Genomic DNA, 17,942 nt, shown 5'->3' with positions numbered 1-17,942 from the left:
CCTGTTAATCAAACATTAAATGTTAATCAATTTAATCATTAAATTACATAATCATTTCTTGTGTTTTATATCATTTTGATATATAAAACAACATTTTTTTTATTTTAAACTAAAGTGTGTCTCTATGTCTCCACAAAATTACGAAGTAGGATGTAAAATACAAAAATACGAATATTTGAAAAAATGCAGCATCCTATTAACAAACTGATCGCAATAAATCAACTCATATCAAACATAATAATGGTCTGCTGGTGAAGCTCTGACCAAATACTGGCACTGATGGACATTGTTTACTACGGAAACAATCTGGTTTAATATGTGATATGGAAACTGATGTAGTACACGAAATATTACTATTTGCGAAACAATAGACAATAAATTACAATATAATAAAAAAAAGGCACAAATATTATCTGGATGATTTGAAGTTGGTATCCTGTACAAGTTCACAAACTGTATCAAATCTAATGGAAAAAATCTTGAGTAAGAAGAAGAAATGTCTTGTCTTATCTTGTCCCACCAAATGTCAAGATACGTTAAGCATTTCACATTTCCACTTCTCAGTGTAAGCCTCTCACGTTATATCTGCAGGAAACTTTGTCACTTGTCTTACTTAGATTTAGAAAAGCTATACTGTCAACATTAATAGATATTAGGAAAATCACATTTTATACGATAAGGCATAGCAATTAGAATATTTGAAAATATATATGTGTCTAAACACTAGTAATTATATATGTTTTACACTTATATTGTTGACTCACAAGACGGTAAATACATATTAAAGATGGTAAGTAATCATCGATTTTGATTGGACAATCCAATGGTTATCAGACCCAATAGGGAAAAGACAAGAATCAAAATGGCGTCCCTTATATACTATTGGTTACCGGAAGTACCAGCCAATGATTTTCTATAAATACAACTGGAGTCAAAATTTGCTTGTACATGAATGAGCTTATTTCTATTCTTAAATTTTTCCTGAAAGGGAAAAACTTAAACAAGGAATGAGCAAGTAAATTTTGACGTCAGTTGTACTTATAGAAACTTATTGGCCGGTACTTTCGGTAATCAATAGTATAAAAGGGACGCCAATTTTGAATCTTGTCGTTCGCTTATTGGGTCCGATGATGATTGGAGTGTCCAATAGAAATCGATACACACTTACCATTTATTTATTTATTAATTATTTATCTATTTTTATTTATGTATATATATATTTATTTTATTTTATTTATTTATTCATTTTTTTGTTTAGGCATATTTATTTACCATCTTTCATATGTATTAACCGTCTTGTGAGTCAACAGTGTAAGTGTAAATATATTATTGCTAGTGTTATTAGATGTAATTTTTTTTCTTTTTTCATGTTATTTAATAACACGTACGATGCTGATCGAAAAGTTATTCTGTTATAATTTGTTTTGTGAAGAAAGGAACTACCTGTCACGGAGTCTTTATAAAAAAAATGTTTAGCCCCGTAATAGATTACTTTCGGGACTAGTAGGGAAATATCCCTTCAGTTTATTGGCTAGCTCGATTGTTGTTTTGAAAAAAGGTCAATTATCATGTATTAACAGGGTTGTTGGTAATATAATGTTAAGCGTAGGTTATTTACAGATTGTATTTAATAGTATTTATTACTCAGTGATCATTACTTGTTTACTTGATTATCTAGTTACATATAATGTTTAAACGCAAATTAATAATGTGTATTGAGGATTCATATTCGAGAAATATATCTGTTTTAAGGTAATATTTGTATTTTAAATTAAGTTACAAAAACTTCAAGAATGTGTTAAATCGTTTATTATCGTTTAGTTTTTAAATCCATACGAAGTGAGCAGACAGGCATGTCAAGATTCCAAGGGAGGTGTTATCTAAAATGTGCTAGAAGCATTATTTCGCATCATTTGATTTTATGGATATCTCAGCGAAGCTTGAATATCTGCCATGATTATGGAATATGTTTCTCCAGAGGACGTTAAAACTATGTTTATAAATCAAATATTTATGCAAGCGTAACTTTTTATTAATGGATTTCATATAAAAAAGTAGTTAACTAAATTAATAGTATATTATTGGCTCTTGTGTAGTTCAATTCTTATAAAAAATGTATTAACAATTCTATAAATACACATGAAATTAAATTATATTTAACGGATTTTATAGTCTAATAATATATCAATTGTATTCCTGGTAAGGTAGAAACTATGGTGAATAATTGTAAGTGATAGTATTCAGCTCTTGTGATAATTATTTGATCATGATATGTTGCACCATATGTCATAACAGTAAGTTAAATATACCAGCACATAAAAAGGATTAGGCACAGTTCTGTTTATCCTTTATAAACTTATGCTAAATAATAAAAAAATCATATGTTTTGTACCCCACCATCAATTTGTTACTAAGTATACCGTTTATGACAGTAAAAACCCCGTCTGCGCAGAATAAAAAAGCTTAGCAATAATTCCGTATCTTTTAAAATACATTTAAGATGCTTTACACAATCACCCAACATGCCAATGCATTTTCGTAGTTTGTTTTATACTTATAATAAGCCTAGTATACAAAAGAAACAATTGTATCACTCTTTGGCCTATAAAGAACAACATATTTATTGTATAGTGATATACTTGATTTATCTATAACATTATTCTAAATTTTTATTCAGTGTGAAATAATTTTATAAAACCCTAAACATCTACTGTAGGATGAAGTAAAAATAATGACAGAAACGTTTGTTCCAGTTGAGGTCCCACGAGCTTCCAGCTTTATTATTAGGATCCTTAACTCTGTCGTTTGTTTTTATTTTAGTTTTTATACCCTTTAGGTTAGGTTTAAGTGTACATTTATTTTTAAAATGTACTCTCATTGAACTATACAACCTTTATTGAAGTTTTAACACTGATAATTTTAGGCTGGGAGATAATGTATGACAATTTCACGAGTACAAATAAAAAAATATGAAGCTTTTACAATAAATTTCACCTTATATTTTCTGCTAGTTATCACAATAAGGCCTGATACTTTTTTTAATATCACTACTAAATCGATATAGAGAAATTTTTATTTTCGAAATTTAGAAGGATATGTGATTGAATCTCTAAATGTTTTGCAATAATCAGGATTTAAGATACATTTTGTTACATTTCAATTTGTTTGGAGAAGAATCTTCAATCTTTAACACCTGCGATCCAAGTAGAAGCCAATTTTACGAACATCGAACATTTTAGACATCGCATCGCTCTGTTCGATATATAATGTCTTTGACTATTGATACATCATGATACTTCAGTATCCAATAGTCAATGGTAATGTCAATGTAAAGTTTTATTAGTATTATTTGAATGAAAACCAAAACCTAATTATTGCTTATCATCACTTAAGTATGAACACACTTACAACAACAAGCTTAATATCGTTTAAGTTTTACAGAGTAGAGTAAGAGTATAGTACCAAATGTTGCCAATGCTATCTTCTATTAAATTTCAAATGTATTAAGGTGTAAGTTAATACTTATACAATTTCGTAGTAACATTTCTATTTCATCACCTGGTAATCATATGGTCATAAGACTTCAAGTAATGTTATAAATCTTAAAAAAAAATTACCAACACCTGGTACTTACTTAAAATAATGAAGGTTTTTACAAAGACAGATCTTGTATCTTGAGAGGAGTAGTGTTATTTATTTGACCATGCAACGATATTTCAAGTCTTATTGTTTTTTACAATGTTATTTATTATATTTTAGAGGAACAAACGCACTGTCGCTGAATCTTTTTTTTTTGTATTTTTAATTAAATACTTTCAACGTAGATAATATTTTGTATGTATCTAGCCCGAAGACCTTGTTCATTTAAATTATAATACATTTAATTTTCCATCGTGTTTTCGTGTCAAATATGTATTAGAAGCACATTATTGGTTGCACTTAAAAAGAAAAATACTAAAGTAACAAGTCACATTATTTAATAGTCGAGTTTGGGATTAGGTCACGCTTAAATAACCAATAGGCATGAATGCTCTAAGTTATAGATAAAGGGTAAATTTGATTTGAGATTCAAGTAATATTATTAAAATTAAGGCTATGATTTTTACAGTAACATACAAAAAGTATATATTGAAAATAATTTGCCAGTATATAGATGTTCCATAAGTCATACTAAATAACTTGCAGTAGCGACAGAAGTACTATAGATAAATAGTTTTGCTTCCTTGTTATCCTAGTAAGGCCCAAATAATTTTACTGCAATCTATAAGGTTAAATTCAAGGCCATTATGATAAGGTCGAATTTGAGGCTCTTATTGGTTTATTTGATTGTATAGTTTTTTTTTGTTTTTTTTACAAGTATCATATTAAAAAGTTTGTTTTATATTTTAATTTCACAACCTAAGTATTCCGAAATTGAAAAGTATAGCAAACATGTTATGTAGCAATTCAATCCATAAAGGGACAAACTACAGTTTACAAAACTGATAATCAACCTAGTTTACCTACAAAATACGCCATTATGCGTCAAACCATCATTTCATGGAACTGGAATATTTCTTTAAATGCGTAATTGAAAATAAACAAGCTGAGAATTTTATGTTTGCTCAGTGCATATTGGGGTTGTTAAGTAAATTCAGCTGGCTATTAATTTTCCCGCTAAACCAACTCTGCCCTTACTTTTCATCACTGAAAGTTGTGCTATTTAATTATAATAATCATGTTATTAAAATATATAAAAAAACATGTGTATGGTAATGGAGCACATAATGTAATATGAAGTATTTCATGAGTATTAAACTATATAATTTCATATTATATTTCATCTCATGAAACCAATGCACAGGATCAGCTATGTAATGATAGTCATATTTTCCCCCTCTTAAAAAAAAGTTAGGCCTATCTCCTTCATGTTTTTTTTTCAGTATTTTTAAATCAACAGTAATAACTAATTTAAATATAACATACCAAACTTTGAGTATAGTTTTTATGAATATTTTATTCAACAGTATAAAGAATCAGTGGATTATTGTTGTATTTTAAGAAGGGACATCCTACAAAATATATTTTATTCATAGTCTTCCGGAATTGGTAATCAATTTTAACAGGTTACATACATTGATGTCCAAAATTCCTGAATCGAACTACAGTTGACTAGCTTTTACTAGTAAGTAGTCATTTTTAAAACGAACTTTAAAATATTCGATTCATTAATTTCATTATGGTTATGCAGTAACAACTCAAAAATCAATGTACGCTGAACACATTTAATCACATGACCAAAATAATGGAAAAATGTTAAAGAGTGTTAAAATCTTAGAATCTTAGAAGAAAGGATGCATTTAAAGGAAGAATTCAATATATCTAGGAACAAGAAACAATGAAAGCAAAAGCCTAAAAATAATACACACATAAAATTCAAACCCAATTTATAATCAGATCAAAGAATTAAGACAAAATCAATAGATAAAACCATTTGCTTAACGATATTCAAAAGTTTATATATTTCCAAGACAAGGAAAACTTAGTTAAAACTAAATTGAATCATAAGATTGTATTATATTGTATTATGATTGTTATTTTATTACTTTACATAATAAGATTTAATAATATTGTTTCTGTGACTATAACCTAAAAGTAAAAATGCATTAGTCATATTTTTTTTAAATGGTACAATGGTTTACAAGCTTCATAGCTTTAGTAATACATAACTTGTTTATATATAACATTTAATAAAATATCTATTTACCTTCATTTCTATTAACCCCCAAATATACTTTGATATTTTCACCGATTACAAAAAAATAGTAAAAAAGTAGACAACCACAAATCATTCGATAAAAAAGTTATCATCTATAAAACTTATTCTGTCAGTTACAATAGTATAGACCATTCCCAAACCAACTAGACGACAAGCGATGTTGAACCCTAGGGAAATATGTAGAACTGTCCTCCAACTAAATAAATTAGGAGGCTGCGTTTAACTTGGTTAATAATGAAACAGCTGATATATATTCCTCATATGTTCGTGTTACGGATTTTATGTATTTCCTTCAATGTTAATTTACTTGTTAACATAGAATTTTTATGGTTTAATACAATTCCCGACAACCTGCGTTGAATACCGTGTTTAATCAAGTCACTTTACCTAAATCGCCCGCTCGTGGCAAGTGGGATTGATTCAATTTGCAGTTAACATATTCACAAACTCCTTAATGTATAGAAATTCGTTTCGTTAATCTGCTTACTCTCCACTGAGTTTACTATGGATATTTTTATTTTATTTTACAACTTAAAGTAATTGAGTAATATTAAAAATAAACATCAAATTATTTAATCTGTAAGAGTGTATAGCCCAATATGATATTTAATAGAAGCAGTCACATTAATAGAGGTTTGTTGTGATATTAGCCGTAGCAAAGAAAAAGGTTACCAAAATAACATTATTATTACTAACAAGACCTTATATAAGATATACTTTTGTTCAAGCTTCAAGTAATATGTATTTTGAATTTTGGACAATATCAAAACAAATATAAATATTTCAAAGAAAAAGGTATACGCAAAAAATATGAAAATCAAGCCCCATATTTTAACACAATAAAAAAAACTAATTTTCTAAGTATATTTCTCTTTTAGTTAATAAATATTTTATTTAGTTCGCTTATTAGTCCAATATTTAACACCTAATGAATAGAAAAGGCATTTATAAGACAAATCAAAACAAAAACATTATCCATACAGAGAAGGGTAAAACAACGAACAGTCGTATCACGGACGTTCATTTAACATAATGGTCTACTAATAACGTTTAGGGGCTAATAAAACCAGCTGTTCCCGAATGATCACTTAAACACTGAATTGATTGATACTGACCATTGCTTTGGTTCTGTTTGGTCTAAACCGACGAAATATTAAAGCTTTATCCTCAAGATTTATATCCGATAATAGTAATTGGTTCACTATATTTTGTAAAATTCTATTAAAGTTTCCAATAAACACCATACATAATACTAATAACCAATTTATGGTTGATATCACATATTTGGGAATTATGATAAATGTTCAATGTAACAATATATTGATTAAAGAGGAGTCTTAATTACAGTTTTACTCAAAACGGTCTTAAGTGCTTGCACTGAAAGGAAACAATGCGCCATTGAATCTTGGAAGCGTCTGAAGGGTCTATAGAAACTCATGCATACAATGCTTATTTGCTATTGTCGTGCATCATGCTTGAGTGAAGATTCTTAACTTGTGGTTGCTGTATAATATCTTCTTTTACGTTTGAATTTGAATGATATGTATTTGCACTCCGTTACAATTAACATATTCAAATTTTTACGTTTATTAACTTCACTTGTTTATCACATTTGTAGGGAAAATATATGTTTGTATCTTAGAAAAACTGTTAAATATTGATTTTAAACAGAACTTTTAGTTAATGTAAACTATTATTTAGTTTTTCGAGGTGATAATCATTTGCAAAGCTTTAATCGTGTTAACCCATCCCGGACGGCCTATAATATGTATACAGACAGCAAGATTATAAAAATAAAAATACATTTTTTACATCTATAATTTATAGAATGTTGTAAATAGTTGACCTATGCAGCACTTTTGTGTGAAATATTTTTTTTACATTTTCTAAAATTGTTTTTTATTTCTATTTTATTGTTTAACATTTTTATTTCTTCTAGAAAACATTCCTATAACATCGGATGTTGTTATATATAATCAACTATAATAAATGTGGTAATAATCGGCAGATATATCCGCCTACCGTCCACGGAGCCAAAATAGATAAGCGGATATATTCGCCTACCATGCGTTATGCACAAAATTATAGCGGATATATCCGTCTATAGTCCGGGAATGGTTTTAAAACATGAGGTTAAACATCCATATATCCATTGTACTTACAATTGTGATATGCTGTATATAAATAGTTAAAATCCACTGTCAATATATTTAACACGTTGTACCACTATGAAAATTTTTGTATTAAACAAATATAATATGTTTAGCTAACTACCATGTAGCATTGTAATAACTCGATTCCCTAGAATTATGGAATTTTGATATATTACTAAATAGACACATTTATTTTATGACGTACTTTTTCAAAGCCTTGTTCTATATACTTTATCACAACAATTTCTTTGGATATTAAAATATATAAGATGAGTTTATTTTTTCACATGTTAAAGGTAAATTATGTTATTTCACACTAATTTAGTTAAGCATATAAGAAATACTTAACAGAATACATGTTCATTTTGATAAAATATTAGGGATGATGTAAAAAAGATAATTTTTTACGGGTTTAAAATTTACCACCAATGCATTTCAAATTACTAAGTTTTAAAAAGTGTTTATTGTACAGTTCATGTAAACGGAATGGGCACACGGGAGGGACCAAGGCTTAAGGTGTAGTGACGTCATAACTCTAGTGGCTAATGTCTACTCTTGAGGCAACACGATTACCGTAACGAAACAATGTGATTTCAGCGGCGTTCGTGGCATAGTTGATAGCGTATCGGATTGGTGTTCTGGAAGTCCCGGGTTCGAATCCTGATGGCCACGCTAAATTTTGTCAACAAATTTTTTATATCAGCAAGTTTGGTTGGTTAGGTTAGGTTAGGACAGTTTGATTTTATAATACTAAATTTTAAAATTAATTTTAAATTTAATTTTATAATTAATTAAAAATTATAAGTTATCATTAATTAGATTTTTATCTTATACAGTTTTTATATTATCAGCAAGTCTTGTTGGTTAGGTTATGTTAAGACAGTTTTATTTTAAAAAATACAAATTTATTTTATAATTTAAAAACAATATTTTATAATTAAAAAGTTAATTTTATAAGAAAAAATTAAATTTTTTCAACTTAGCGGTTCTAGCGGCGAACGCTGACACTACAAGATATGTTAGCCTTAGTCCCTCCCGTGTGCCCCACCGCATATAAACTGGTTATAAAATATATTTATAGTACTTATTTATTAAATCAGTCTTAAAATCAGCTTCACTTAACTAAGGGACGCCAATATGAGCACTTTCACTAATTAAGACCTATCTTATACTTCCCTTAATGGGTTGCCTAAGTAATCTCCACTATGGCACCTAAACTAATGATCTCTGATCTTCCTTCACATTGTTGGCATTGCTCAATAAATATACCTTATAATTATAATTTATCGTTATATAGCTTATTAATAATACTTAACGATGAAAAACCACCAACTAGATACAATACTTTTTTGGTTTGTTTCTATTTACAACTTCCTATTAGATTTTCCATTGTAAATTGTTTAGGTTCAAATATTATTACAATGCTGATTGTTTTTCCTTCATTTTTTTCTGTAAACTTTTATTAAAAATCATGTTTGCACACTCTCGTGATTTATCAGTTCCTCACCATGTGCCATATTAAAAAAAGTCCATAATTTAAAATAAATTTGAGGAAAAATAAAAAAAAGAACAGTAAGGCAAATTAAATTTAAATTATGTATGAGACCATAATAAAAAAAAAACTTGACGTACCACTCAAAATTTAATAAATTTGTACAAAGATGTCAAATCTGTAAAATGTAATTATCATATCTGTTGTTTTCTATTGAAATGTTCCTACCTGTAGAATAAATCTCAGTTACCAACCAGACGCATGAGAAGGAACAACGCAGTATGTTAATTAGGCTCATTAAATGGTGGAACTTTTAACACATATAAATGATGGAAGTTGCACCTGTAGTGTGTATGGCACGACTGTAATTTTACAAATACAAAAATGTCATTAAGTAGCTTTTCAGGAGCTTAGAAATCCAAATAGCAGTAAAAAGCACTCTTATCATGCTAACGTGTTAGAAATTTTTTTGCATAAGATATATACTATATGCCCAACTAGGTAAGGTGCGTTTTGTTATATTAAAACACATTTTAATTGTCAAATGTTGTTTAGAATGGCATACAATTATTACTATGTCATTATTGTCCTGGGATAACTCATTTTATTTGTAACTCTCTTTTTATTCATCTATAACTTTATAAGATACTAAAAATTACATATACCAGATCTGTATTATTATTATTTTTGCCAAATAAAATTTGTCAAATGATATCACCCAATCAATAACAATCAATTACATTGCTGATCATTACACTCAATTACTCAACGCACACACTATTTAGCCTCTAATTCAAAACGGCTACCAGATAAAAGTAATTTATATTTCACTTTATCAGTTAAACACAGATCTCACATTTAATCAGTTTGTGGACAGTTGTACATATTTCCCAAGGGTCCAACATTGCCTGTTGCCTGCTTGGATTTGACTACAGTATAAATTGCTAGAGTCGACTAAACGAATCGTGTAACAGATAGTATCATAGTTCTATTGAATAGTAATCAACCTTTGTCTGGAGGTTTGTTTATATATTTAATATTTTATGGGAGTTTCAAATCATGTCTGATGATGATATAGAACAACTAACACACATGAAGCAAAGATAAGGATAGAATAGTCAATATTTCCTTTTATTATTCTAAGTTTAATTCCATTGTATTAATATTATTTAAACCTAACCTATACATGTAATTGTGTCTACTGGGTTCAACAAAAGAGTTATTTGGTTATTGAGTTATTGAGAACGGATTGTCAAAATGTAAAGGTTTTATTTTACTTTTAGGGTTATTATTGCTTTAACATTTACGTGTTGAGGGACAACCTAGAACAAGCTTAATAATAACAGATTGATGTGATAAATTGTCGTTTGTTCTTTTATTTAATGTATTTTGAAAAAGGAGGCATTCAAACTTCCAGTTTTCTTATTGGGTGAAAGTTATTTTTTTTAATAGTAAAATTCCTTAATTTTTGTACATAATGTTTAAAATATGAGTGAACCCTTTGCCTATTACTAAGGGATTGTTATTTTAACTTGAGTGCTAAGGTAATATAGCAAAAACGTTACGTGAGATAATAATAATAAATAATAAGGAATACAAACAAAACTTATTCGTATGAAAGTCATACACGAAGAACAAGTAAGTTACTTAAAAATAATCATGGAAAACTTAATTCAGAACATTATTGATAGTTTTTTATTAAATATTGTCACATTATCAAACACATTAGGCATCCAAACCAAGTTAATTTTTGTTCACAAACCAAAATGATTATTAATATCAAATATTTTAACGATACACAAACAAAATACAGTTACAGTGAACTAAAATAATAAAAAAATTCTCTTCAACCGAAATGGTTTAATTGTCTCGTAGTCAAACTCATTGTCTGATTTTACTTGCCCTATTTCCATGTCTTGTAGGATTAAAAACATAAGTCGATGAACTAAAACCACTTTTAATAGTATATTTCGTACCTAGGGCCAAAAATAGTCGATAACTTAAATCGATCGAGAGCTGCAAAACCATTTCGGTCCGTGGTACGAACGCTTTTTTTCACCACACTATACCCTATTACCACTATTCACCACTATAATAATGCACACTGATAGTCAACACAACTACAACTTTAAGGTTATGTGAAGAAATAATTTGAGGAATCGGCAAAAATAAAAATAAATAGTTGCTAGGCAACGGTGACAATAACACAATTCTATTGCAATGCTATGGATTTTGATTGTGTATTTAAAATGCATTCACGTTTTAAGTAAGTGGACAGCTAATTTTGCGGTCCTGGCCTGTAAAAACCTGCTAGGTCCCCAAATTACGATGACAGCTGGCATGGCCAGCAAAACGCAACTTTCAGCCACCAATTAACGTATGTAATACAGCCAAAAACATCATAGTGTGGTGAAAAATTAATTGAATTACTCCTATACCCATTAAAATGAATTCTAACTCTACCTTACCCGCGATTTACTTTGCAAACTAATTCAATTGAAAACTGTTCAAGGTCACGACGATTATGTTTTCGTACCATTGTAAACTTTTTATCCCATTGTCTGTGTAACTACAAATTACAATTAAGTTATTCAATAAAAGTGCTATCTATGATAAATGAAAACTTGGTATATTTTTATGCACATGAAGGGAAACCAATATTTTTTTAGAATAACCAAGAGCAATAAAATATGCATGATAAGAACTTGCTTGGTTTGCAATCTGGTGTTTACATAAGTTCAAGAGTCTGTTTGCATTGCAAATCAAGCTTGGTTTACATGTTAGGATCCTCGTCGCATTAATCCTTGGTAATTCTCAATGATAAGTTACTGTAATGCAAAATGTATTGAGAGTTCTGAAACTACGTTACTAATAATTCACTTTGAAATGCCTTGTTTTCAATCAAAACTATGTGTTACAGTATATTTTTGTACATTAGAAACTATGCTATAATGCTATCGGTGTTGACGTCCTGTAATCCAGCTACTAAGAGGTCACGAATTGTGGATACTTCTAGGCATGTACTGTGGATGCGATACTCTCTCTTGTGAGTACCACGTCTATCCGCAGTAACGTCTTGATAATTAGACCAATTCTTAAATTATTGCAAGGCAACAATGTCGTTCAGATTTCACTATAAACTAGTCCCTAGTTTCCATTGGCTGTATAGGCTATATCGGGGAGCGAGCTGGTCTAGTGGTTAGAGCAGCACTATCACCACTGGATTTTATCCATAAGTGATAGTCCCGTAACCCCTAGGTCTAGCCTGAAGCAATGTGAAAAAACATTCAGGGCTCGTGCCTAGCGTCCTAGGAAAATAAAACTGCCGTGTTGTAAAGAAATAGGCTATTAATTAACAGTTGTGTTTAAGGAACAAGTCCAAAATTAATCTTCAATTATACTTGGCTTAAAATACGTAAATTCGTATGGTTGCCATTTCAGATTAAAGTGTAAAGTAGAGCATAGGGCTAACTGCACTACACATATTTTTTTCACTATGATATACTCAATCAGAGCATTGAGGTTACTTATGTAACAGTCTGTAAGTTTCTAGTCGACAACAATTGCAGTTCTACAATATTTAGAATACCGAATAAATGTATACATAAAGGATATACACTAAGTTAAATACGGTCTTTTAACATGACAGCATGTATGTATATTAGGTATATTTACGACGCATATTACTTTTAAAGATGGGCTATTTTAATATGTTGCACTTTATTGACTATATGCACTGGATGAAATAAAATTGTAATAACATTTATTTAAGTTTTTATCGTAGTTCTAAAAGGTGAGATGTTGATCATATATTCTCTCACAAAACCCGTGAGAATGTTATCACCAAAACCCAAAGGTAACGAAAGCAGTATGTATTTACTCTGCATGCATTTGTCTCCGACTTGTTGCAATACTCTTCCTGGATATAAACATATCATGTTGAGCCTCAGATATAAGGGTTTCATATACAGGGTGTCCCGTAAGTAATCAATACTATTTTAGAACAGATCTAATGTTTTTTAGACAGATTCATACCCTCATGCGTCGGCAGTTGATACATTTGATATTATATTAAAATTATAAACTGCACATCTTTCATGACATAAGATCTGTTTCGGAAGCCTTTACATCTTTTTTGCGAACTCCAGGTGTTGAAAATATTTACTTGTTATTTTTTAGCTGGAAGCTCATAATATATTTACCTTGTTTACTAGCATTGTTTGACCTCATCACAATTAAATTCCACAATGCGTTTGATCAAGGCAATATAACCGTTGTAATTAATTGCTACTTATACACTGATGTCACAATTGTCCTGAGCTATTATGTAAATTGATTGTGGTCAATCACTGACCTTTGGTGAGAGTCTGTAAATTAGCAAATAAGCGAAATAAATACGGAATATATGGTTAAAATTTACAAAATCTATTCAATACATATTTATTGACATCACGTTTGTAATCTATGGTTCAACAGCATTGAAAATTATTGATTTGTTGGCCAATCTAGTGCTTTCGATAATTTCGAATTTTAAATAATTTTTTATAATTCAATGCTGAATCCTTTATAGGCATATTTTTACATTTCATACAAACAAAAGTTCTATATAATACAATTTATAATTCAAATCAAGTATAATTTATTTAGACATTCAATATTTATAAAACTATTACACAATCTGTTAAATTCGTAATTGCATTAAGACAGTTAATAACAACCTAGTAAATATAGAGTAAAACCTTAAAAAGCGGGTTTTCTTTTACTAACATTATTATTGTTCAGATTTTGAAATTAAATTTGTTTTGCATTATTAAGAAATTGTACAACATCATATCAAGCAAATGAATTAAATGAACCAAGAAAATGAGACTAATTACAACAGCAAATAATTGTAGGATTGCGTGGAAATTAACTCAGACTCAAAACAAATGAAACTTTATGCTCGTCAGTTGCCAACTTCATATTCACTCCAAATATTACGAACAGCTTATTATTTGCCGAAACAGGGATTGAATTGAGAACAAAGTGAAACATATGAATAAAGCTGAGTTGAAGCATCATTCCATCCGTAAATTATATACTTCTATTTGTCCAAAGTACGTAATTTAATCACTCATTTATTTGGTAAAGGCTACCTAAATGATTTAATTAATAAATGCTTTTGGAATAAGGGTTTTTTTTTCAATTAGGCTTAATTACGACTACATTAAAGGTATAAACAAATCAAACAAATCGGAATCGAAATTCTTTTAATCCAGCTAATATGAGTTATTTCATTAGTTTACATTATTCCCATATTTACCAGGGGACATCTATCAATAACTACAAATTATGCGCTTTTCAGACATAAATAAATTATATACAGTATAGTTGATAACGTTTATAATAATAATTAAAATTTAGAGAAATGAAATATACTCTGAGTCCACTGAGTCAGTTTACCGGTCTGCACAACGTTAGTTATTTTTGTTTAGGCCAGTCATAAGTATTAAATTTTAAATGTTTCATGTAAATATAGATTTTTCGTGTGACAGTGTGTGTATGTACTACATGTGGAGTGCAACGACCAATGCTTTAACAGTAATTAACAAGACAGAAGATTTGACAATGGGACTGATTGTCCCCAAACTATAGTCATCGGGAAATGGCGACTAGGATTAAAGACGTAAAAAGGTATTTAACCTATTATTAGTATTTAAACTTGACTCTAAGATTAAAATACATAACATTTCAGTATTAAGGTTTATAACTCTATTTCGAAATTAACACTATATAAATACACATAAGCTGGGTACAGGCTGACTGCACCACTGCAAATAGGAAAATCTTGTTGTCATGGCAACCATCTTGTTTACATTTAGGTGACCTGGTTCACACCATTTGACATTACACTGCACTAGAGTTATTTCTAGCTTACTATCTATATTGTTTACGGAATGTTTGTAAAGAAATAAAATAATGTACATAAAATGCACATACCTTATAATTGTATAATTTTAATGCATTATTAAAATAATTAAAAATATGTTATATGTGTTTTCCTGATGATAATGAAAACATAAAATGAAAATGAATATAAAGTCAAAGTTAAAATAAGCTACAAATAGTCATTCTACTGGAACACAACACTGTATAGTGTATACTCCCCTTAGGATGATTCCGAGCTGCTTTGTGTTAATTATATTGTCGACATTTGATAAGAAATATATATTTCTGTTAAGAGGGAATTTGATGAGTAAAAGTAGTTTTATATTGTAATGAAATCGTGTATTAGTAGTTTGTTAAGTTTATTTATTAATGACATAATTTCAAGTATTTTGTCCCGTGCTCTATCTGTAACCTATAAACTTGTTTAGGCTTTTAAATTCTAACATGTGTTTAATTATTGTTGTTTTGGTTTAGTGTTCATGTAGATGTAGTAAAACCATTGTGCTAAATTTATTCTCTTAATTATTTTGAGTATTTTCATTTTTTTAAGTATTTATCCGTAGAAAAAGAGACGAAAATATAAATCATAAGATTTTACACAAAGAACATTGGTAGTAAGTACCTATTAATGGTAAACCGATCTCCAAACATTTTATAGTTAGTTTAGTTGTTCCTGATCATAGTTTTGTTGGAAGTATCAATCGAACATGTTTCAATTACAATTGTTAGGTTATACAAATAACTTTTGTTTTTAAACGAAGACTAGTCGTAAAGTTAATATTTTAACTAATAATGGTGTAACATCCTCTTAATATATATTATAGTTATATTTACATCATAGGCCAGAAAGTTCTTTAATCCAGTGAAGGTTTTGTTCTAGTAGCAGAAGCATCGATACACCTTTACTCATCGTTTGATTTTATAGATAGTCCTGTGAAGTTTAAATTCGTTCTTTTAACCTTTTAAGTATAATATCAAGCTGTACTGTTTTGGTAAAATAATTAATATTGGTTGTTATTATCAATGATAAAAACAGGTAAAATGTTGTGTAACATTTTGAGTTTGTCAATGCCTCAATCCATACTCAAATTATCATGGGGGAAGAGAATTACTGTAGTAAAAAGATGTTTGAAGGAATTTGACAAATGTAAATAGCAATCAATGAGACATCACAGATACTTTACATGAGAAGCTGACCAAATCCATAAACAGGTTATAAACATGCTAGGGATGAACCCCGTGTTCTGCAAGTGTTTCCTTAAAGTCCAGACAAAAACTTCTAGTCCCACATCACATTCACATTAACTTTGTGGTTTCTGTACATAATGTCATTTTTATTACAAAAATAATGTCGGGGATCTGAATGTGTACAGTTTAGTTAGCGATACACGAGCTTTTGTTAACAGAGTAGCGTTGTTAAACGAACCGTAAAATTAAATGTCTCCAGCCTAACTTACTGCTTAACACTCTTTTGTCTTGACATAGTTTCCGTAATCAAAACAGATTTAAGAAGTTTAAAACATGTTTTTATTAAAAATGCACTTAATCTTTTTTTTTGAAAAATAATTAACATACATTTTGAAAATAAGAATGAAAATCTTTATTTTCCGTTGAGCATGTGCATGCAATGGACAACGTCAATACAATATAAATAAATAATGTGTACAGAGTTTCAGGAATAAAAAAGCACAAAACAGAGAAAACCAAAAGCAAGCCATGCACAAAAACAGAGCAATTAAACCATTTTGGTTATAGGCCTATGTCAAAAGTATTATAAAATTTAACACTCCTGACCATCATTAATTAAAGAATTAATCTTAATATAAAAAATTGAAATATTTACAATGGAATTAAATATGCAGCACTTGTATCACACAAAATAAAATATGTGGACATATTTAAGTTTTAAAATATAACATGGACATTGCACAATTCTTTATAATACAACATTGCTAATAACAATATTAATTCAGTCTTTGGTTATAGGCCTATGTCAAAGTATTATAAAATTTAACACTCCTGACCATGATTACTTAAAGAATTAATTTTAATATCAGTCATTCTCTATTTTACGTACAGTCTTTCTCCTATCACCAACTTAATCTTAAACAAGTACTGAGAGAACAATTATTGACACAGTAATAACAATTAAATACACAAGATTAATTAAAAAAAACTACGACATTAAATCAACAATAAATTGGAAATGGACCATAAAATACAGTCTTAGCATTATATTATCTATTCACAAATGACAAAAAATTTAACATGTCAATCATTAAATATATATTTACATAATAAAAACACCAAGATAATACACAAGAGCTACTATGACCAACAGTCCTTGACCTACAACAATGAATCACCCTAATAGTCAGTGAAACTAAATGACAGTTAGGAACTGAAACAGGAAGAGAGACAAAAAGGGTGTAAGCAAAGTGACAAACGCATCTAGTGCTTAGACCGTGCCAAAGCGGGCAAACGGTCAGGTTAGTGGCTAGGATAAAATCTTAGACCCCCCACTATTAACGGGCCTAAGAAGTGAAATTGGACTCTACTAATTAAGGCTAGCATAAGCTAGCCAAAACGGTGTTCAGGCTTTGGAAAAAAG

Source organism: Macrosteles quadrilineatus, unplaced genomic scaffold (assembly GCF_028750875.1).
Source record: "Macrosteles quadrilineatus isolate MER2022 unplaced genomic scaffold, UCM_ALF_1.0 Scaffold_6__1_contigs__length_79288215, whole genome shotgun sequence".
Classification (NCBI taxonomy): domain Eukaryota; kingdom Metazoa; phylum Arthropoda; class Insecta; order Hemiptera; family Cicadellidae; genus Macrosteles; species Macrosteles quadrilineatus.
The sequence above is the reverse complement of the archived record's forward strand: the minus strand, read 5'-3'. Positions refer to the sequence as shown.